This window comes from Myotis davidii, unplaced genomic scaffold, assembly GCF_000327345.1.
Source record: "Myotis davidii unplaced genomic scaffold, ASM32734v1 scaffold455, whole genome shotgun sequence".
NCBI lineage: Eukaryota > Metazoa > Chordata > Mammalia > Chiroptera > Vespertilionidae > Myotis > Myotis davidii.
In genome coordinates this window covers 1,164,198-1,187,705 of record NW_006287459.1, presented here as the reverse complement: position 1 = coordinate 1,187,705, position 23,508 = coordinate 1,164,198, and the positions used below count along the sequence as shown (strand labels likewise).

At 35.2% G+C, this 23,508-nt stretch overlaps 1 protein-coding gene across 1 annotated transcript in view; it reads left to right on the top strand.

Annotated features, from left to right (window-relative positions):
* The first annotated feature begins 244 nt into the window (after window positions 1–244).
* Window positions 245–23,508, top strand: part of LOC102770550 (cytochrome c oxidase subunit 7B2, mitochondrial) — a 58,361-nt gene continuing 35,097 nt past the window's right edge. Inside the window, exon 1 of the mRNA XM_006759245.2 lies at window positions 245–299. The gene's annotated coding sequence lies outside the window, so the exon portion shown is untranslated. The remainder of the gene's footprint in view (window positions 300–23,508) is intronic.

Here is a 23,508-nt window from a genome sequence, read left to right as displayed (position 1 = left end):
ACTATAATGTTTGAGAAAAGTTTATAAACTCATTCTCTACCACTATAGAAAGTTGTGTAGCTATCTTTTCTTCTTTTCACATACTTTGTCATTCTTTCCTTTCTACTTTAAGTTATTTCTTAAAGTTTATTTAAGTAGGTATCATTTGTAATTTACCTGCATTTCTGGGTAACTTAGCCCATACTTGTCTTTTGCCTTTTTCTGTTTTCTTGAATTTTTACAGTAATTTTCTAATTATATTTTTAGGATTCTGCATCTTGAACTTTTGGAGATCATCTGAGCTTCAGAATTTCTACCAGGTAATGAGAAAATATGAAAAAGGCCCATAGTGGCCAGATTATAAGTGTCAGCTTTAGATAACTCTGAGAGTCCTTTTTCTTTTCTTTTTCTTTCTTTTTTTTAATGAAAGAAAAAAACCCCTGAAATTCTGGTAGGATATTTTATAAAAAATGACATTGATGATAAAACAAGTTTTTAAAGTTGTATGCAATTTTAAGTGCTTTACTTATTATTCAGAATTAGCCCAACCACAGAAAGAATAAGACAAATGCCAGCTAAATAGGTAGATGTTTTCAAAATAAGATACTTCCTATTAGCAGAAAATGTTTTACTTGATAGGAAAAGGGAGTTGTGTTATGCTGGCAACCGTTTTGGAGAGATGAGCTCTTGTTGCAGGTATTGCATGCTTTTAAAAAACCCTTCATTTTGGCTAGCTGAAACCACCACGTGTTTTAAAATGTCATCCATCATTTCAGTGTTAAGATCGCCCCCTGGTGTGAATACAATCACACCATATGTTTATGAGAAATTATATGTTTATGAGAAATTTAGACATTGTTTTTAAAACCTCATTTTTCTATTAGATAGTGACAAGCATCTTTTTTAATGCTAGTTTGATTTGGTCAGTATGATGTATAACTATCTATAAATATAAATTAATTTTTTTCTTGCCTTTATCCATAGTTATATCTGTAGTCAGTGGTCAACCTGAAAGTAGAATTTGGGAATATCTAATTTGTAATCATTTTTAGGTTAAAAACCAATAATATATCACTTAGTAAATGTGAAATTCCATACTGAGATAAAATTTTATAGGATAATCAAGTTCTGTGGTGGTAATAATTTTGTTAAGTGACAAATTGCTATGCATGGTTTCCTTTTTTTGGTAAACTCATGGGCACTTTAATAATTAAACATGAAAATTCAAACATTACATTTTCTTTTTGAAATATTCATGGTGTGAAAAAATTAATCCAAGTTTTGAGATTTTCTTACAACGCAGCAGTTCCCCATAGCCTCGGAACTTGCAAATGTAAGCATAATTCATCCCCGAATCATAAATAGAGCTCTTATCTATCCCCTAAGTGACCCCACCCCCATAGATACTCATTCAAAACTGGCAGCACAGTACCTACTTTATAACTGTCATTTTTCCTTGCATTTAATTTTTAGTCCTTTGGGAATCATTAAACCATCCTTACAAAGTGAAAGTATGCATAATATTTTAAACTGCATTTCTGTACATTTGGTTATTGCTATTATATTTCCCTTTACTGTCTCTTCTCCAGACTAAATTATCTTTATAGTTTTAACTATTTATCATAGGGTTTATGTTCTAAACTTGATACCTTGCATGTTTATAATATTGAGCTGTTTGCAATACACTGCTTTTACTTTCATTTTCTTCTCCATACTCTCTCATTTAATTCTGAAACCTTAAGCTCAGTATAGTATTTGTATTAAATCCTGACTTATTGAAAGGATATCTTCTAAAATGTAGAAAATAAACACACACAAAAAATCATAGCAGTGAACCTACCAGAGTAGACCTGGGTTTGAATGGTAGTTCTTATTTTTACTAGCACCATGACCCTCTCAGAGATCTCTTCTGTAAAATGAAATGCAAATCTTATTTCACAGGATACTGTTAATTCATCCTTTGTATTAATATGTACTTAACACTTACTATATGCCAGATTTGGGGTTGAGTGCCTCATGAACATTTACTTTTCACAACAGTTCTGTGAACTAGGTGCTAGTATTTCTACTTTATTGATAAGCCTTAGAGAGGGTAAGAAACCTGGTAAGTACAAAAGCCAAGATTTTAATCATGGTCTTTCTGACGTAAAATGAACCATCACCATTCTGCTATGCATTTGTTTTAATCACACTCATTGCTGCTACTTTGTTGATTTCATTGTTCTTAAGGTCAAATAATCTCCCAATGTGTAAACATAGAGGAAACAGAAATTTTGAAAAAGAGGAAGTGGATTCTTTAATAGGGATGTTCTTTGTGTCCAGAAACCAGAGTGACTTTAGGGCATTTATTCTGCTACACATCTTTTTTTTTTTTTTTTTTCAAACCAGGCAGTGCATTAAGAGAGCCCTTGTTAAAAGCATGGTTGAGCTGGTAACAGCAGTGACAAGGACTACTGGGTTAGTGAACCTTAAGGATCCTTTATGCATAATGTAAAGGCAGGATAATAAAATGCTAATTTTAAAAACTGTTGCATGCTTCTAACTTACCATTTCTGTTGGTTTTTCTCTGGACCTGGGCCTATCCTCTGTTCCTGTGTGCCTTGCTATTCTATTTAAGTATCTAATTACTGGAATTGGCTCTGTGAAGCCTTCATCATTTTTCTTGTGGTTTAAGAATTTTTCATGATATTTTACATATCAGATCTTACTCTTTTAATTGCTACAGAGGCCAATGTAATAAGTTCCTTATTTTGTTAATAATTTGTTTTGAAGTCTACTAAGTAACTCACCATGGAAATATGGCATGATCAGGCCTATACTTTGTTAAATAAAATCTGGTGTTTCATATTATTCCCTTGGTCTTTGAAATTTGCTCTAAGGAATAGACTGTTCAACCATGATTTAAGAGCACATTGAATGGCATTTGGTTCCATGGCCTCATTTTCAATGGCTGAATGACTATGTTCTTGTTGAGGTTCACTTCTGTTATACTTAGGTCGGATGTATAGGCACTAATACAGACAAGTGTATGTATTATTATATCTTACTTGGGTAGTACATTACTCCAAGCACACACTATCCTTAGGAAGTTTGGCTCAGTCATCATTGAATCAATGAATGAGTGAAAAAATGGAAGTCATTTTAGTTTTCTACCTTCATTTTAGCCCCACCTCTAACACTTTTTGCCCATATCCCCCCCCCACCCCCCCACACACACACACATTGAATGTGCTCTTTAACTTAGACTTGCGTAATGTCCGTGGAATCAGTTTGGGTTAGGCCCTGATATTTCACTTGGGATAGGCCCTCATAATATCATTTTGGGTTAGGCCCTCATATTTCTCACCTGAACAATTGGAATAGTCCTTTAGTTATATTCTCTCTTCAATGGTACCCATATCCAGTAAATTTTCCTAAAGCAAGTCTTAAATGTATAGTTTTCCTAAAGCATTGACACTAATTCATTTAGTGTCTTTTTCTCAAAACACTTTGGTTCTTGCTTACCTCCCTTCTAATTTGGCTCACTACCATTATCCTCACCCTTTGGATTCTGTACTTTGCACCACTGAAAAAATTATAAATCCCAGAATACTTTTTACTTTCTTTTCCTTCCCATGCCTTTATCAGTTAATGCTCTGTGACACTAACACCCTTCTGCACTTCATTTGGGGAGCTCCATTTTCTCCTTCTAGGACAATTCTTTCCCAACTAAACTCCCACTCCACAAAGCACACACATAAGCTGAGTTAGTGCCTCTTCAGTGGACCAATGCAAGACCCTATGTTCAGCTCTGTTATTGCAAAGTTCAATTTAAAGTGGGCAGTTTGATGGCAAGTATTATATTACTCTATATATTACTCTATGTATTGCCAGATATATAGAAAATGCTTGGGAAAACTTTATTTATGAAGCTCATGAAGAGGATGAATGGAATTAGAATTCCTGTGAAACTCATCTCTCCATTAGGCTTTAAAACTTATAGATCCAAATGCTTCATTCCTGTCAGCCATTACTGGGCAGAACAGTGCAGCAACCATTAGCTGACAGCATATGCTCTCTCATTTACATTGACTATCTTTCATTTACATTTACATTGACTCTCCCAGAATTCATATACTCAGTACCCCTCTGTGACAGAGATTTATTATGGTTCACTCAATATTCATTCTCTTCTCCTTATTTGAGAAGTCCAGATATTGCTGCAGGCAAAGAGAAGAGGGAGAGAAATACGGTAACAGAAAGGGAGAGAGGAAGAGCAGGAGGGAGGGAAGGAGGGAGGGAGAGAGAGAGATAGAGAGAGAGAGAGAGAGAGAATGAGAATATATGATACAGGCCCCATATTTTCTCATCCTTCTTGTTGCTATGGGAGACAAAATCTGTCATAATTCTGTCCAGTGAAATATGAACAGAAATCTGATGGACTTTTTGGAGAGGTTTTGCTTTCTTGATACAGATATTGCCTTATCTTCTTTTTGGCCCTTTCTTTCTTCTTCATTCCCGAAATTTACACATGGTGACTAGAACTGGAGCAGTTACCTTTCAACATTAAAAGGTAGGATTATTACTGAGAGTTTAGCCATGACATCTTGAACTTCCAAATGGATACCAGTAATTTTCTTCCTTTGGACTTCTCATTACATGAGAAAAATTTACAATGTTGTGTTTAAACCATTGTTATTTGGGTTTTCTGTTGCCTCAAGTGACTCAAAAACTAATTGTTACTAATTAGTATTACAGTTAAAACAAATGCATTAAGTTTCTGACCTCTCCAACTATATATTTGTTGACTCAACAACCAGTAGGTCTAAGTACCTCCTATAGGTATTTAGAACTACTGTCACCATATACTATCCTAGATTCTAAGATATCAGGACTGGAACACCATTCCTATGCAAATGGCTTACGGTCTCACGGGGGCACAGAAACATTAATTACAATATACAGTACGAGCAACACAATAGTGCATGCAGATAAACATAAGAGTAAGCAAAAGAGAGTATTTGCAATTTGATCAAGCTTTCCTAAAATATTAATGTTTTTGAAATCAGAGAAATGAATCTCACATCTGGAATTTCAGGCACGCTGTGCCTTTTCAAAGACACAGTGTAGGTGGTCACTTACTTTTATGTGTCAGCCTTGCTGCCTGTTACTAATAATTAAGATGAACAGTCTAGGAGGCCAGAGGTAAAATCCACACCTTGAACTGCTGACAGGCTGTCTTTGAAAAGACAAATTGGTGAAAAGTAATCTGTGGAGAAGAGGGGCAAGAAACAACACAGCAAGTTGCCAAAGATTCTACTGACACACAGACTGAAGCAGAAAGCCAAGAGCTGTAACAAGGAAGGCAGACTGAAGCTCAGTGGTTGAAAGGCCAGGGTTAGTCGAGGGAGACATCAAAACATCAGCTTGAACAAACTCACAGTGAGAGAGGGATAGGGAACAAGCCTCCTCAAGAGAGCTAAAAAAATAGGCTGCTCTGCTCCGGGACTCTCCATAATGTCTGTGAGGAAAGCCAGAAGCAGACCATAATAAGGACACTATTTATAAAATCATAGAGACTCAAAGGAGTTCAAGTAAGAAAATGGTCTCAAAATAAAGCTTAAAATTTATAACCAGTTGATGTTTAAAAAGGCATTAAATGCTCAAAGAATCTGATTTAAAAAGAGGGTCCAGGGACATTGGCATTGATTTTAGTGATTGATCTTGTGATTATTTTGGGAACAGATTTTGAATTAAAAAAGAAAAAGAGGCTCCAGGAACGGCAAAATCAATGTAGAATAAAATGTCTGGGACTGGGCCAAGTGCCATTCAGAATTCTTAGGACTTGGGATAAGCTACAGAAGGAAATTTGAGCACATTACTATTTTTTCTAACTGTGACAGATGAATAAAAGGAAAGCTGCCAGTGATTCAGGTTTTAATAATGACTGACCATCTCCAGTTACACCACACACTTGAAAGAGCTATGAATACCGAAAGGCATCAAGACATGTTTGTGCAATCACAAAATATTCCATACTTTTACTCTATCCAGGATTAATGGATTAAGATATGTTTTGATTCATGACCAGTGGGGTCTGATAGAAAGTTAGAGATACTCTTCTATGGTACAAGTCAAATCTTCCTGATAAAACAGAGAACAACTAACAGATAACAGGTGTTTTTTGCTTCTATGATCATATTCCATCTATACTCTTCATCTAATGAGGGGTGCTAATCACAATTAAATTTTAGTGGTTTTCTGAAATTTTTTGCATTTTATATATTTTTCTGTTTGAGATAGATTACATATGCTATTATAATGTATAGTAATAAAAAAGTATTGCACATTATCGAAATTATTTTCAATATAACACATATAGGTAGTACATTCATGATTTTTTTACTTTGAAAATGCTACCTCTGAGGCTGCATAATTATCTTGCATGATGTCAAATGCCATAGAAGAGGGACATAAATACAATTTAACTTTCCTTTGTAATTTGATGCTGATCTAGAATGCTTAACTCACCTAAATTTTTTTTGAAACTGTTTTGCTTGTAGTTTTTGGCTGCTTTGCTTCATCTGTGAAACATAGTAATGCACTTTCAAAGAGGATATTACTTACCAGATTTACTTTCTAGGCATCTAGGATTTAGTAAATATCCATGTTCACCTTATCTATGTATCCTTTATAATATTTCTACTTCAGTCTTTCAAAATGAGGAGTTCTGACATTTTGTACCTTTCTTCACTTATAAATAATGAAATGGTTTATTAATATTATTGTTGTTCTCCATACATTATGTTGTTCTTTGGTATTTCTGAAATGTGGCAACAGACAGCATGAGGCAGTATAAGAACACATAAAGCAGAATGTTACCAAAAAACCCTTATTGGATATTTAATTGTCATTACTTTTGTAAGAGTCCCCTCTCATCCTGATAATGAATTCTCTTTCCAAAATCATACATTCCTGACTTTTATAAAAAAGTGTATGCTTATAGTGAACTGTTAATATTTGATGAATATAACTTGATGATTACATTAGATTTCCAAAAGAGATCAAGGACATATAATAATCAAAAAACAGTTATAATTTGCAAAGGAGTTTGATTTAAGTGGTGAGTTTTTTTCCATTACTTTCTAATATCCTCATAAGTTACATAGGGAGAGATTTTTTTTTCTGCCAGTACTTAGAATTTATAGAGAAACCATATGGTTTATTTTAGCCTATGTCAGTCTTCTAAATTCTCTTTTACATACTGTCTCAAGACTAATAACTACTATGATAGCAATCAAGTTATTTTCAATAACTTATATCTATATTTATATGTTTGGATTAGATCTCATTTTTATGTTGCACAGGCTCCCCAGGTGAGACCAATGAATACCAGTATATGAGAACATTAAAAAATATTCAGTAAAATTGTGCAGAGTGACAGTTGTTATGATGAGATGATTCCTAGAAATGTGGTTAAGGTTCTGTGTTGACTTCATATTAAATATAATTGCAAAGTATGTGTTATGGGCTGAATGTTTGTTTCCCCAAAGCTCATGTGTTGAAATCCTGACTTCCAATATGATGATGTCAGGAGGTGGGGCTTTTAGGAGGTAATTAAGTTTAGATGAGGATGTGATGGTGGAACATCCATAATGGAATTAATATTACAAAAATTATAGCTATAAATAATACAACAAGCGGACGAGACTAGAGCTTTCTGTGAGGACACAACCAGATTGGACACTCTACAAGCCAGGAAGAGAGCTCTCACTAGGAACCAAATTGGCCAGCACTTTGATCTCAGAGTTCTCAGGCTCCAGAACTCTGAAATAAATTTCTCTTGTGTAAGCAACCCAGGCTATGATATTTTGTTATAGTTGCCTGAGCAGATTAATTAATGCAGTATGAATTAGAAGCCAGGGACAATTTGAAAAATTTCAAATTTTTTTTCTAAGGTTGGTTATTAAACTCACATCTTCCTTCAAGTATCAATAAAGAATGACAACCAAATAACCAATAGTGGTCATTACTAAAAAGATGATCTGTTAGGAAATAGAATGTTTGGAAAATGTAGTGCAGATATTTTTTATAACGAAAAAATATATTTCTTATAACTAAATTGGAGCGTGAAAAACTTGGTTAAATAGAATGCCTTTTGAACAGTTTTCTAATTATTTGGATCTTTGATCAAAGTTGAGTTGAATTTCCTTTGTGACTAAATCATTGTTGAAAGTTTTCTTCAACTAATGCTTATTTTCTGTTGCTTAATATCAATCATTGTTAAATATTTTTTTGCATTTGGAAAAAATATATTTTATTTATACTGTGAAGCAGATTTCTCATTCTATAGTACTGTAAAGGTATAAAAATTGAAAATGTGTAGTTTTTTATTTGTAATGGAATTGTCTAATATTGTCTTTGCGTGTGTATCATTTGCCACTCTATATCACTAAAGGAAATCAGAAATTTCTAGATAACTAGAGTTTCCACTCATATTTTACTTTTAAAAAAGAGTATTTTAAATCTCATTTGCTAAAAGTATTTTTCAGTATTTCAATTTATAATGAAGAGATTAAAACTTCCATCATAATAGTTATTAGTCTGGAGACAGTATGTAAAAGAAAATTTAGGAGATTGACATAGGCTAAAATAAACCATATGAGTTTACATATATGTGGAATCTACTGCACAAAATAAACAAACAAAACAGATAGATGCAGAGAACAGACTGGCAGTTGTCAGAGGGAAGGGATTTTGGGGGGTGGGTGGAAAAGATGACAGGATGAAGCAGTACAAGTAGGTAGTTGTAGAATAGCCAGAGATGCAGATTGCAGCATGGAGAATGTTGTCAATACTCTATAATAATAAAAGAATAATATGCTAATTAGACTGGACAGTTGAATGACCTTCCAGGTGTCATTCTAGACCAGTGATGGCTAACCTTTTGAGCTCGGCGTGTCAGCATTTTGAAAAACCCTAACTTAACTCTAGTACTGTGTCACATATAGAAATTTTTTGATATTTGCAACTTAGGAGCCAGCAGTCCCGGATTGCGAGAGGGTCCGACTGCTGGCTCCTAACCACTCTGCCTGCCTGTCTGATCACCCCTAACTGCTCGCCTGCCTGCCTGATCGCCCCTAACCACCTCTGCCTTGGTCCCCGGATTGCAAGAGGCAGTCGAACATCCCCTGAGGGGTCCCAGATTGCAAGAGGGTGCAGGCTAGGCTGAGGGACTCCCACCCCCCCATGCACAAATTTCATGCACCAGGCCTCTAGTGTAGAGATAACTGGGTATGGTGCCAGGTGGGTGCTTGGGTCAGCAGGGTAACCACTCTGTATAACATTTCATAACGTTCAACTGTAGAGTTCATGGTTTCTGGCCACTTTGCTGTACATCTGAAACTGGTACAGAATTGTACTGAATGTAAACTGTGGTTGAGAATAAAACAAGTTGTGTTTGTGTATCTCAAAACAGTTACTGCATTTTTTTTTATGACTTTGAAAGCAATCCATTTTCACATAGGATGTTTACAAACTAGAAGAACATTTGGTTTGCTAATTTTGCTACCATAAACAATGTTGCAACAAATAGCTTTGTACTACAGTTGTGTCTATGTGCAAGTATACCTTAAAGTAGAAATTATGTGCATTTGTAATTTTGGTAGATGCTTTCAAATTTTAAGTTATAATGCCATACACATTTCCACTAGCAATATATGAGAACAACCATTTTTTTATACCATGCTTCATCAACACAGTGTTTTCAATTTTTTGAATCTTTACCAATCTGTTGAGGGGGAAAAAAGGAGATTTTTCAATATGCTTTTGACTTTTATTTCTCTTATTATGATTGAGAATATTTTCATGTTTAAGAATTATTCATATTTTCATTTTGAGAAATTATTAGAAGATTATATACTTGCCCATTTTTTCAGGGATTTTTTGGGAAAGATTTGGAGATTTGTACATTCTTTATGGTATTAGTTGCCATTACATTTTTAATTTGCTTGTCTTTTGATATTATTCCTATAGGATTTTGCCATTCATTACATTTTTTAAAGAAATTACGTTAAAAAAATATGTGTTTGGTGAACAGTATTGCCTCTAGATTATTTTAAAATTTTTTCATGGCTTCCTTTAATAATTTTATGGAGATTCATTTCATATACTTAAATCTTTGAGTCATTGAGGATTTATACTATTGAACTGATGAGGCAGAGTCATAATCAAGGGGAAAAAGAATAGGGTTGGAATAATAATAATTAGAGTAAAATACCTGTGAAAGAAAGATGCATGAAAGCAATCAAATTGGCAAACTAGTGGCCCTAACATGTTTTATTGAAAAAATCCATTTTTTATGTGTATCTATAATGCAACCTTTTTTCATATGTAAATATAGGTGTTAACATTTTTTGCAAAAGAGTACTAGTAAAAGTGGGTGCATATTGAGGTAGAAAAAGAGTTCTTCCAAGGATTTGTAAATAGATTATTTATAGACACCATGATATATACTTACTCCATGGTCACCAAATGATTGTTGTGAAATGAGAGACATTGTTATTGCATAATGTTCAACAAAACTGAATTATGATTCTTGACATAGTTTTTTGATTTAAAAAAAAGATGAGTGTTGGCAGCATGTCACACATATGAAAAAATAAATATGTTCTCTTCAGAGGGGAAAAAAGTAGTGATGAAATGATGATTTGATGTTCCCCGTATAGTCTGAACATGTACTTTGTTTTTATTTGTACTTTTTAAGTTTTTTAAAACTAAATATATGGACCAGGATATGGTATTTTTTAAATGTCACATGTGCACTTGAGAAAAATTTGTGTTCTGCTGCTGTTTGGTGAATTATTTTATAAATTTCAGTTAGGGCTGGATGGTTTATAGTGATATTCAAGTTATTTCTATACTTAAAAATTTCCTGATTAATTTTTCTGTCTATTACTGAGAGAAGACTGTTGAAGTTTCCAATTATAATTGTGGATTTTTAATTTTCTCCTTTTATCTCTCTCAGTCTTTATCTAATATATTTTGAAGTTCTTTTGTTAGCTTCCTGTACATTTAGAATTGTTTCATATTCTCAAAGAATTGATCCCTCTGTAATTATGTGATGTTCCTCCTCATATCAGATAATTTTTCTTAGTCTTAAAACTACTTTGAAATTAAAAAGGTTACAACAGCTTCTTCTATTTTCTGTTTTCATGGTATACATATCTCCAAGTCCAGTTGTTGTGTCATTAAAAACACTGCTGCATATGATCACTCTTGTTGCTTATTGCATTGTGTCCTAATTTATGTCAGTTCACCTAAAGGCTGTAAAATGTAAGATCAAATATATTTAAGATTAGTTTGGGATTTACTGAAAACTTCAAAAACTGTTTCTGCCAAATAGAGTTCATGGTTGTTGTTTTTTTTCTTGAAAAGTAATTTCTGTCCAAAGGAATTATTTATGCTAACATTATTTTCTGTGATGAAAGGGACTGAATTCTCTCTAGTGCATCATTCCAAGTGCCTCTCATGACTTCTACCTCGTGATTTTCTATTGAGGTTATGTGACACCTTGTTAAAAATAATTAATTGACAATCTGTATTTGAGTTGAATTCAGAACAAAAGAGCGCCAACTAAAACAACCAGGTGGTAACTCAGAGGTGGTTTTCAGGTAAACAAGGTCAGCATAAGGTAGTGGCTGTAACCTTGGTATGCATAAAACCTACTTGAAGAACTTGTTAAAATTCAGATTCCCAGGCTCCAACTATATTAATTGTAGTTGACTGTGCCATAGACTGTTGAATATAAATCTTAACTTTTACCTTAAGATTGACTACTCTTTGAGATATACTGCTTAACTATTTTTATGTTTTAGCAGAATCCAAATCATCACATTAGTTAGAGAATTATTTTAGTCTGAGTGCCTTGAAGAAATGGTGTAATTGCCTGTTGGAATGAAAGCATTTAATAGCAAGGTCTAGAATTTGGCCTTGCATATTTTAATCCCTATTTGGGACTAGATTGGGATTTCTTGACACAGCTGTGCTTTACTTTAGCATTTAACCATGGTTACATTTTTATTTGTTGCTTTTATTGCTTTCTCTACCTCCAGACTATAAATTCCTTGAGATTGAGGTGCTACTCTACTTCTAGCCCTTAGCACAGCTGCTTAATTCACATATGAAGAACCAATGAAAGGGGTGTGAACCTAAAGTGGTGTCACAAAAGGGGCTTTTGATGAATAAAGGTGGATTTGGGAGTTCTCAGAATCACCCTCATTTTATAGTTTTTCCTATGAGAAGTCGTCATTTAATATTTGTATTATGCAAGAAACTCTGTCACTTGTCAGCCAAATGAAGCTAATATGTTTTTTAAAGGTTTTGTTTTAAAAAGGGCAAAATTTGAGGTGAGTGTGAACATGTCTAATGAGTGACTCTGAAAACATTTATTTTAGTCATTTATTCAAAAATAGTTGTTGAATACCCATTATATAAAGCACCATATATTATATTAATAGGTAGAAATAATGGTCTCTTTGTTTTTGAAACTTACAGTGTTTGTGGAAGAAAGACAGCCAAATGAGTAACTAAAACAGAATGTGTGCTATCCACAATGGTATGTCTGAAATGGTTAGCACAGAGCCAAGGGTTTGTGTTTATGGCACAGATAAGACCGAGATGCCATCATTGGTACTTTCTGATGATAACAAAATGTGTGCACTCATTGATCATAGTAATAAGCACATTTCTGTTGTTTTGGTTTTCCATTCCACTGAAAGATGCTTAAAGTCTAGGAGTCTGTCTTCGTGCAAAGTATTCTTTACAATTCACTGCAATATTCTGAACATAGCAGACCTTCAATAAAAAAATGCTGACGAACATTCTTTCTGCTTTCTCCTGGATGTGCCGAGATTAATGTCGGTTGATTCGATAAAGGTGACTGAATACATACAGGGGCATTGAACAATTGAGAACTGACATACAAGTTTTCTCTCTACTCATTCTCACTTTTCTAGCCATTCTGGATGTTTTCAAACAATCCATTCCCGCATGGATGTCAGTGCAAGTTACCCCTTGGAAGGGGCATAACAAGATGCACTGGAAGCCACTGCACAGTACTTTGTAAAAAAAAACCAAAAAAAACTCTTTTGCAATTTTTAGTGTTTCTGAAATTTAAATTTCTAATTAGGACTTTCCTATGTTCTGCTGAGAAATGCGTAGGTTCAAAGCGTTATTCAAATGTCTCATACAAAGCAACATCTGAAGCTTAGGGAAAACATGTTTGAAGAGGGTCTAGATAGGGTGACGCTCCAACTCTTCTCAATAGCAAAGCTCCAATCTACTGATATGATTAGAGAATCTGTCCTCTTTCAGCTGCCCCAGTTTGAGGCTTGCTTTTCCTCCATCTTCTTGTTTTTCTTTAAATTTCACTGAGCCTGACTCTACAACTGACTTTAAGCTCTTTGTGCTATTTTTGCTTTAACTCATCATGTTTTCTTAAGAGGGGAAAGTATTTCAGAAAGTGCTATATACTTAGTGACCTAGGATTATGCCTTGATTATATAATTATTCAGAGTGTTTAGAGCCCTAGCTAGTGAATTAAAGTTGCCTAATTAAAGAATGACAGAAGAAAATGTACAGTGAAAATGTTGATACTGAGTTTATTCGGCTTGTGGTAGGGGAGAGGTCAATAGACTTAGGGGATTGATGAGGGAAATGTGAACCTAAGCTTGGCTATTTTCATTGTAGCTATACTTAAATCCGCAGTCCCAATGTCCTCATCAACAGAAAGAGGATAATGATTCTACCTGTACCTCAAAGTGTTTTTAGAATGGAATAAGAGAATTCATGCAAATCACATAGCACAATGCTTGGCTCTTGGTAAACATTTAAATAACTGTTGGTTCCTTTCTTATTCTTTCGTTGTCCATCCATACACATACCCATCAAAATAGACTCCAGCAAAGAATGGTAACATGTTATTCTTTAACCACTTATTCTGTATAATTGAGGTTTAATTGCTTTCCCTCAATGTTCCTTTTTCTTGTCTGGCTCTTCTTTTAACTTCTTACTTATGACCTGTTGTCTGAGCTGAGGTTGAATCATTCTTTGTCTCCATACACTAAATCTAAAAGGCAAAATGAAGCAAAATCCTGAGTCTGCTACTCACTTTAATTTGTTTATTTTTATTTAAATTGATTTCAGAGAGGAAGGGGGAGGGAAAGACAGAAACATCAATAATGAGAGAGAATCAGTGATCTGCTGCCTCCTGCACGCCCCCTACTGGGGATCAAGCCTGCAGCCTGGGTATGTGCCCTTGACTAGAGTCTAACCCAGGCCCCTTCAATCTGCAGGCCAATGTTCTATACACTGAGCCAAACCAGGGCAACCACCCACTTTTAAAAGGCTCACAAACAAGCTCCAAGGCCTTCAGAGAAGGATCTCAGTAAGTTGTGAGAGAACAGCAACTTCTAGTTCTTGTCCAAATGCAGCCAGTATTACAGTGGAAACATCATCATTAAAATGTCCATACTACCCAAAGAAATCTACAGATTCAGTGCAACCCTATTAAAATATTGACAATATTTCACAGATGTAGAACAAATCTCCAAAAATTTATATGGAACCAAAAAAAGACCCCTAATAGCCACATCAATCTTGAGAAGGAAGAACAAAGTCGGAGGATCACAATACCAGATATCAAGTTATACAAAAAGCCACTGTAATCAAAACAGCTTGGTACTGGCACAAGAACAGACCTCTAGATCAACAGAGACCCAGAAATAGACCCAAGCCATTATGCTCAATTAATATTTGACAAATGAGGCAAGAACATACACCAGAGTAAAGACAGTCTCTTTAATAAATGGTGTTGGGAAAATTGGACAGATACATGCAAAAAATAAAAATGAAACTAGACCACCAATTTACACCAGACACAAGAATAAACTGAAAATGGATAAAAGACTTAAATGTAAGTCATAAAACCATCAAAGTCTTTGAAGAAACCATAGGCAGCAAAATCTCAGACATCTCTCATAGCAATATGTTTATGGATATATCTCCTAGGGCTGAGGAAACTAAGAAAATAACTGGGACTACATCAGATAAATATTTACTATACAAATAAAAATATAGGATACCTGATTAAATTAGAATATTAGATAAACAATGAATAAATTTTTAGTATAAATGTATCCAAAATATTTTATCTAGCAACCCTCTTCTAGAGGGCAACATGGCATTTTTTTCAATGAATCTCTGACTCAATTTGCCCTTTTTTTGCTGGGTATGTAAGGAATAGAGAAATTATCAGCACAGTCCAAAAAAGGCTAATAGCAAATTGACTGACCAGCCGAATGACCGGTCGTTATGACACACAATGACCACCTGGGGGCAGATGCTCAACAAAGGAGCTGCCCCCAGTGGTCAGTGCACTCCCACAGGGGGAGTGCTGCTCAGCCTGAAGCCGGGCTCACGGCTGGCAAGCTCAGCAGCGATGGCAGGAGCCTCTCCTGCCTCTGTAGCAGCTCTAAGGATGTCTGACTGTGAGAGGGCACAGGCTGGGCTGAGGCACCCTCTCCTTCCCCCAAGTGCACAAATGTTGTGCACCAGGCCTCTAGTAATGAAATAGAAAGTTATTTGCCACACACGATTGCTGATTTAAAACCATGTAAAAGTAATCCTTTCAATGCACGTAGGATTGAAAGGTAGACTACTCCAGGTACCTTTTATCTTTGGATAGGTTTCTCTGGAAGCCTAATTTTAAGCCCTGCCAGAATTCCCCTCAGGTATAGGACTTCACAGTTTTATAGGACTAAGTACTTAAGCTCATCAGTCTCTAAAGTTCCAGTAATTTTACTACAGATAGTTCTGGGGATAATTTAAGCAAGTCCCATAGTCCTCTAATTTCCTTTTCTAAAACTTCTTTACAGAATAATTCAAGCATGAGACACTTTAAATGTGACAACCTAGTTTTCAGCCTCTCCTGTGGTTAGAAACCCTTCTGGCTTACCTTTGGCGAGCTAACTCAGAGTAGGAATCCCTCAACTAAATTGCAGAACTAGAATTCATTCTTTGTTTCTTGAGAAACATATATGAAGTGACAGTAATGTTGGAGGTGGTGATTACCTGACTTACAATTAGAGTTGCGTGCTCCAAAAGACCACGTATAAAGACCTGGAAACTTATGCATGATTTTCTCAACATCAGCACTTCTATAATAACAGTGTTCATTTGACATTTTATGAAAGAAGCCATAGTAACTAGCTAAGTAAGCATGTTCATGTCAATTGACATGTTCCAAGATGTGTTCTGTACATTCAACCTAAATCCCTTGTCTAGTCCTGTATAGGTACCTCCTTTAGACTACTAGACCTACCCATGTGACATGCAGTCTAAACAACTTATTACAACCCCAGCAATTGCACTGGCCCTTCAGACTGACACACCTGCCTGGTCTGTTCTATTTACACAAATGAAAACCACCTCAGACTGATCTTTCATTATAGAGGTAACTTCTCTGATGGTTGCTGTCTATCAAAAGCTCCTTTTAAAGTCGAAACGAACAGTCTCTAGGAAAGGGCTGTCTCTGTTGACATGGTGCCTGGAGCTCACCTTTCTGAGAGTAAGTATATCTGCTTTAAGCTCTAAAGTCCTATGCATACAAAAGGATACACAATTTTTGTATAAGTTCCTTATCTTCCTGGCAAAGATGCCAGTCCTACTGTGTGTTAGTATTAGGTACTTAATTTGGGGTCTCAGTTGTTCCTCAGTCTTCTCACTTACTCATTTTTAATGTATTCTGTCAGATGGGGTGGGGAAAATCAGAAATATCATTAAACTAAATTATTGAGGTGAATCTAACTTCGATAGTGAATCAATGAATGTTAAAGAGAGCATTTAAGATCTAGTTTGGGTGACTTCACTGCCAAATACTTCATTTGGGTTATGCAATCCCATTGGAGGTTGCCAATGCTTAATGAATCATATTCTCCTTGACTTCCTGCAATCTAGAATGGGAGTAATTGATTTTGAGAATATCTTGCAAAAGTACCTAGTTCAAATAATAGCGAAGTAACTTCAAAAGTATCTACTCTGGGGCAGTGTAGACCCCTTATTATATTTTTGGTTAGCATCTAAAGGTCAACATCTTTGGCAGTCTAGCTGAGAACCTGGAAGATTCTAAGCAAAGTATTTAGCATTCTAAAGGATCCCTGGTCTTTCAAGGACACAATAGGAATTCTTAATACAGATGCTGAAACCTAATTCTGGAAATTAATCAGTCATGTTATTTGGATCTTCCTGATAACTACAATATTTGGGGGTTTTAAGATACTCTTTGGCTCTGTACCCATTTGAACTATGTTATATTATGTCATGAGTATATACTAAAAGCAGAATTGAAAATAGCTGTTAATTATAATACCATCTTTTCTTAAAGAGTGTAGTAAAAGGTTGGTGATATATCAATAAGCATCACTAGGTGCAAGTTGAAACTTGTAGGCAGGAGGTCAGCAGTTAGGTCCCCTGTACTTTCAGTGACCTTTGGAAAGGAACACTTGGGTGATAGTGAGCTATTTGCTCTATGAGTTTGGATCCCAGGAGTGGGAATCCAACACCTGTTTTCTTTAGGGCAAATGTGAGAAAGACCTTTCATGGGAAGAAATGGACAGTTTGGGCTTAGGTACTCGCTATTTAGTTGAGTGTTAGAAAACCTGCTGTCCAGCACTTTGAGATCTTTGAGAGTCCTAGTCTCTTTGGGAGTTTAGTTCTGAAGGTAGAGAGCACTTAGTCCTAGCAAACAAACTGCAAAGCAGTCCAGAAGAATTTCCCAAGGTCATTTGCTAGATAAATCTATCCAAGGTGAAGTAAAAGAGACAAATGGAAAACTGAAGGTCAGTCTAGAATCACCTACAAATCTATTAAAAAAATCACTTTTGTTCAGAATCGTATTATTTTGTTAACGTTGGAATTGTAAAATGTCATGTATTTTATGATACTATTTTTACTCAAAGCCTGGATAATTAATTAGTATGGAATATTAAGACATTAGGGATTAGCTGAGGCTAACATGAATTACCCTATGAAATGGACTGAAGTATACAATGGAATTCCACTTTCACTAAATAAGTTTTGGAGAAAAAATCAGAAAACTGAGAATAGACTAGTGTTTGATTCATAAGCAAAAATAATTAGTTGTTTCATCAGCAGAGTATGGGATTGATAAATGGTTTCAAGTGATGGTCAGGCATGTGTCCAAAGCTCATCCAGTAGTGTTTCCCTCAGTAGACCCCAGGGCACCGCTAATGTATTGCTTTCTTTAAACAGACTTGTCTCCGGAATAGTAAGAGGCTTAGTTTGGAAGTGCCAGGATGATATAGAGAACTAGAACAGATATGGGCCGAAAATAATTAGAATGTATTGGATGGTGAGATCACCAAAGGCAGGATATAATATAGATTGGCATGACTGATTGACTGACATAGCACAGTCTTGAAGTGGTAGTGACAATGAAAAAGAAGCAACAATAAGATAAACATAGCAGTGCTAAAATAATAAATTACCTATGTACATAAATTTTAGTTTTGAAGATTGAGTGACCCAAGTTATTGATAAAAAATATCATTCAAAATATTGCAAATGTTATTTATATGAATAAATGACTCAGGAGTCTGATTCTTCAGGGGCTATTTAGCTATCTCCCTCCAAATGAAATAAAACCCACACATTTAGGGTACAAACTGAGAGTCATTTACAGAGGCTAGCCTTAGGCTAGGGCTTAATAAGCATTTGCTAAGTAAGTTAATAGAATCACAAAGAACACACCCAACACAGAGGAATTGCTTACTCTATTCCTGCCTCAAATTTCTCTGTTTCTTTATTATAAAAGCAGATGTTGTGGTATAAAGATGTGCTTAGATGGCAGATATAAAAATTATAGACATTATATGTTTTCACATAAAGTATACTTGATTTTAAGATGTTATTGTTGCCGAAACCGGTTTGGCTCAGTGGATAGAGCGTCGGCCTGCGGACTGCAGGGTCCCAGGTTCGATTCCGGTCAAGGGCATGTACCTTGGTTGTGGGCATATCCCCAGTGGGAGATGTGCAGGAGGCAGCTGATCGATGTTTCTCTCTCATCGATGTTTCTAACTCTCTATCTCTCTCCCTTCCTCTCTGTAAAAAATCAATAAAATATATTTTAAAAAAGATGTTATTGTTGAAGCCAGAATATTTTTGCTGTCCTTTTAAAAACGAACTTACAAAAATATTTTTTTATGAAAAATGTACAATAACCTTATTTTCTTTAATTACTAAGTGTCAATTCCAGAGAGGGTTTCACCTTTCTCGTGTTGTTTTGTTTTGTTTTGTTTTCTTTTTTTAATGCCTTCTGAAGTTATTACATTTTTCTTATTGGATTTATGATTTGAATAGATTTAGAGGAAGCGACTTAATTATTCCTTGGACTAGAGTGTGTTCTTGTTATAAATGAGTAAATATATATATTCACCAAGCACCCATAAGAATGCAGGCTTGTAGTGATTGGATCCTACCTTCCAAAGGTTGAATATTTTCTAGGGAGAAAAGCCAGTTAGCCCAGAAAACCAGGATATAATCAGTATGTGTGGGACCACAGGAAGGAGAGGTCACTTCTGGATTTAGGGGATGAGTGGTATTCAGTAAAGGCATTATGGAGGTATTGATATTAAACCTGAAATTTAAGTGATGGAGAGAACTGTACATAGTAAATGAGAAACAAGTGAACATTTGATTCAAAGGAATAGGATGAATAATTCTTTTAAGTGAGACAAGTAAGCTGTTTTGAGAAATAAGCAGTTACTCTGCTTTAACAAATAGGTAGATAAGCCATATGTGGAGATGTAATGAAATCTAAGATGATAAGAATAATACATAGTAATAAATACAATGAAAATAATGAAACTCATATTGAACACTCACTAGATTTAATATTTTGTGTTTAGTACTTTGTATTTTATTACTTAGTCCATTTGGGCTGCTATCATAGAAACCCATAGGCTAAGTGACTAATAAACAATAGAAATTTAGTCTCAGATTTCTGGAGGGTAGATGAAGTTCAAGATCAAGGCAGCAGCAGATTAGGTGTATGGTGGGAGGCCTCTTCCTGATTTCATAGACAGCTGTCTTCACCCTGTGCCCTCCCATGGTGGAATGGCTGTCATGTAGTATTTAAAATTTCAGCATCTCTTGCACTGTTTGCTAAACCTGAACTTTCAGAATGCTAGTTGGATATACTTTAATTGACTCTATAAAAGTAATTCCCCAAAGAGTGTACTCTGACCAGTTTACAGAAACCAATTCAGGATTTACAGAGAGAGAGAAAACACACACACACACACACACACACACACACACACACACACAAAACAACTCTGAAAACTACAAGTCTTCTCTTTCTCAGCTTAATGTTTAGAGTGCAGGTGAAGCTTTAGTGGTTCACTTGGATGACAATTCATATTTTTTCCCTTGGTTTGGAAGAAACATATTTTTCTCTGATGTTCAAAGATCATGACACTATTGATGTCATGAACTAATATGCCCACCAGAAATAGCTCATTCTATGGTAATACAGATAACTCAAAATAATGTTTTCATTCTATAAACAATTGCAGCATTCCTTGATAGTAAAAGTTTTAAATATATATATATATATATTTGGTAATGGTTGTTTTTAACCATCACTAACATAACAAGTTGGGAGAGACACAGTATTGATCTGTTATGTTCTATGATTCAAAAGTTTTATTTACTTGTTTGTTTTTGGACTTTTCTATACCTGGGTCTTAACTGGTAGAAATGCAGGTAGATAGTTGACTAGTCCAACAAGAGGCAAGCATCCAAAGAGAAGTAAATGGCTTCAATAATATATACATTAGCTAATCAAACTTCTAATTTTTGAGCGTTGATTGGATTCACAGGCCGTGAAATGGAGTCCTGTAAGTTTTTTCTATCTAAACCTCAACTTAATTTTGCTTCCCAGTAAAAAACTTTGTGAAGTGTAGAAACCACATAGTAAGATAAAACACACCAGGGGCGACTTAGGGCCTGAAGCAGAAAGTAGAACAAGCAGACATTTGGAAAACTAGCTGAGTCAGCATGGTGCTTGTTAGAAATGGTAGCCTTCACACCTAAGTCTCTCTACAATTATGAGGACCAATAATTTTGTTCCATATATCATTCATGGACTTAGGTCAACAAAGTTTTTTTGCTTTGCACTGTGATAGAATCATGCTTTCTATGAATTTCTCATGGTTTTCTGTAGTATGTCACTAACCTGGAAAATATGAATTTACTAATAGTTTTGCTTTAATTTTTTAAAAATATATTTTTATTGATTTCAGAGTGGAAGGTACAGGGAGAGAGAGATAGAAACATCAATGCTGAGAGAGAATCATTGATCAGTTGACTCCTGCACGCCCCCAACCGGGGATTGAGCCCACAACCTGGCATGTGCCTTTGATCAGAATTGAACCCAGGACCCTTCAGTCCATAAGCCAGTGCTCTATCTACTGAGCCAAACCGGCTAGGGCTTGCTTTAATTTTAATATTTCTTTTTTTGTGACAGTAAGCTTTATATATTAATTATATATGTAATATATATATATCAACATGTCAAGAATCAGTATTTTATTAATCTAGGGAATGCTAAGGATTCTAAAAATTATCACTGGTCAAAACATGCTAGCTAGAAGTACTTCTTAAATTTCTAACTTTTTATTTTAAATGTATTACTCTTTAAAATAGCTGTTTCACTTTTTATATTTTTAAAACTAAGAAATGACCCCTTATACTAAAAAATAGCATGTTAGGATAAATCTTTTACAGATACATTAATGTCGTCAAACTCTAAAAAGACAACTTTTACCTCTATCATCCTGTCACATATGTTTTTATTGTCTGTCATAGAAACAAAATTTGTTCTTCAATTTAGTTTTTAAATATTTTGTAATTCCATCATTGCTTGGTTCCATTTATATTGATTTAAATATAGTTGGACTGAATATAAATGACCAATGATAGCAAACATGTTAAACTGTGGAATTTGGGGATTTTCTCCTGATACGTTTTCTACAATGCTATTCTAATTTTCCCTTTTTTATTTCTTTTCTTTTGCTCATGTTATTTTCTCAATTTGGAAACATTCTCTCCAAGTCTAAGTATCCAGCTCCATTTATTGAAAGTCTTGTTACCTAAAGTCTAAAGCTACAAGGGAGATAGCCATAGAGTGGCGAGTTAATATCATATTTAACAGTATTGGATGGTATACTTAAAGATTTGTTAGAAGGGTAGATATCTTCAGTGTACTTACATAATAAAAGAACAGGAGAAATAAATAAAAAAATAATTGGGGATCACAAGCCATACACGTTAGCAGTAAAAGCCATCCAACAGAAATTGAGGAGAAGATACTTCAAGTGATGGGATTACCTGGGTGATCAGGAACTGGATAAGTAAAAGCCACTAAACTAGAGTAGACTGAAGCCCCAGCAAAGAAAACAGGGAGCACACAGAGTAAGTATAAGTAGAGCCAAGGAGGGTGTGAAAGTAACTTCAGATTTCATCTCCAGCCTCCTTGCAGATTATGAAGAAATGTTTTTTTCTGCTGAACAGGTGCTGAGGTCTTCAAATAGCAAGGCTCTACCAAACACTGCCTCCTGGGATTCTTGCCTCAGATGTTGCCTGTGCAACAGTGTCTCTTCAGTATCCCTTCAACACTTTACCGACATTCTCATTGTATACTTACTTTTTAATTTCAGTAAATATTGAGTGCCTGCAGTGTGCAAGGCATTCTTCCAGGAAATTTCTTATGAATCTTGATTGGTCTTCCATCCCCTCTAAAATCACACAAGAAGAATTTGCAATGATTAGATGATGGAGGAAGACCTCTGACTGTCCTGTCTGTGATATTTGTTAGTATCATCATCTTTATAAGCCCACAGCAGATACTTGAAGTCTAGGAACTTTGTCTACTATCCTACACATGGAGCATGAGTTCTTTGCTAGGATTCAAGTTTCTTAGATGTCTTATCCTGCTACCCTTACGCTCTTACGTCTGGTCACCTCCCTGGACCTGCTATGGCCTGTACTACCAAATGGACCTATGGACATGTCTTTCTCTAAGCAGGCATCCTTACCTTACTGCTTTCCACCCCACGATATCCGACATAATCTTCTCAGTGGTGTTAGGCTTTTTAATAAAGGACAGGCTTCTCCAGCTGCTTCCTATTTCAGCCCAGCTGTACACCCTGAGGGGAAGAAGTACAAAGCAGATTATCTCAGTAAGACTGGGAAGGGAAAAGGAGACAACATATCTGAACCTCCCAGAAATGTACTTGCCAGTCTAAAATGGAAAACAGGTATTGAATAAGGCTATTCAAATGAGAAAAAGTAACTAATCATAGCAATACTTCAATTAATTTTACAATTATAAAATTTTAAACTCAGAAAATTTATTCTTCCAAAATAAGCAAGCACACTAATATTTAGCTACACTTATGCTCCTCACAG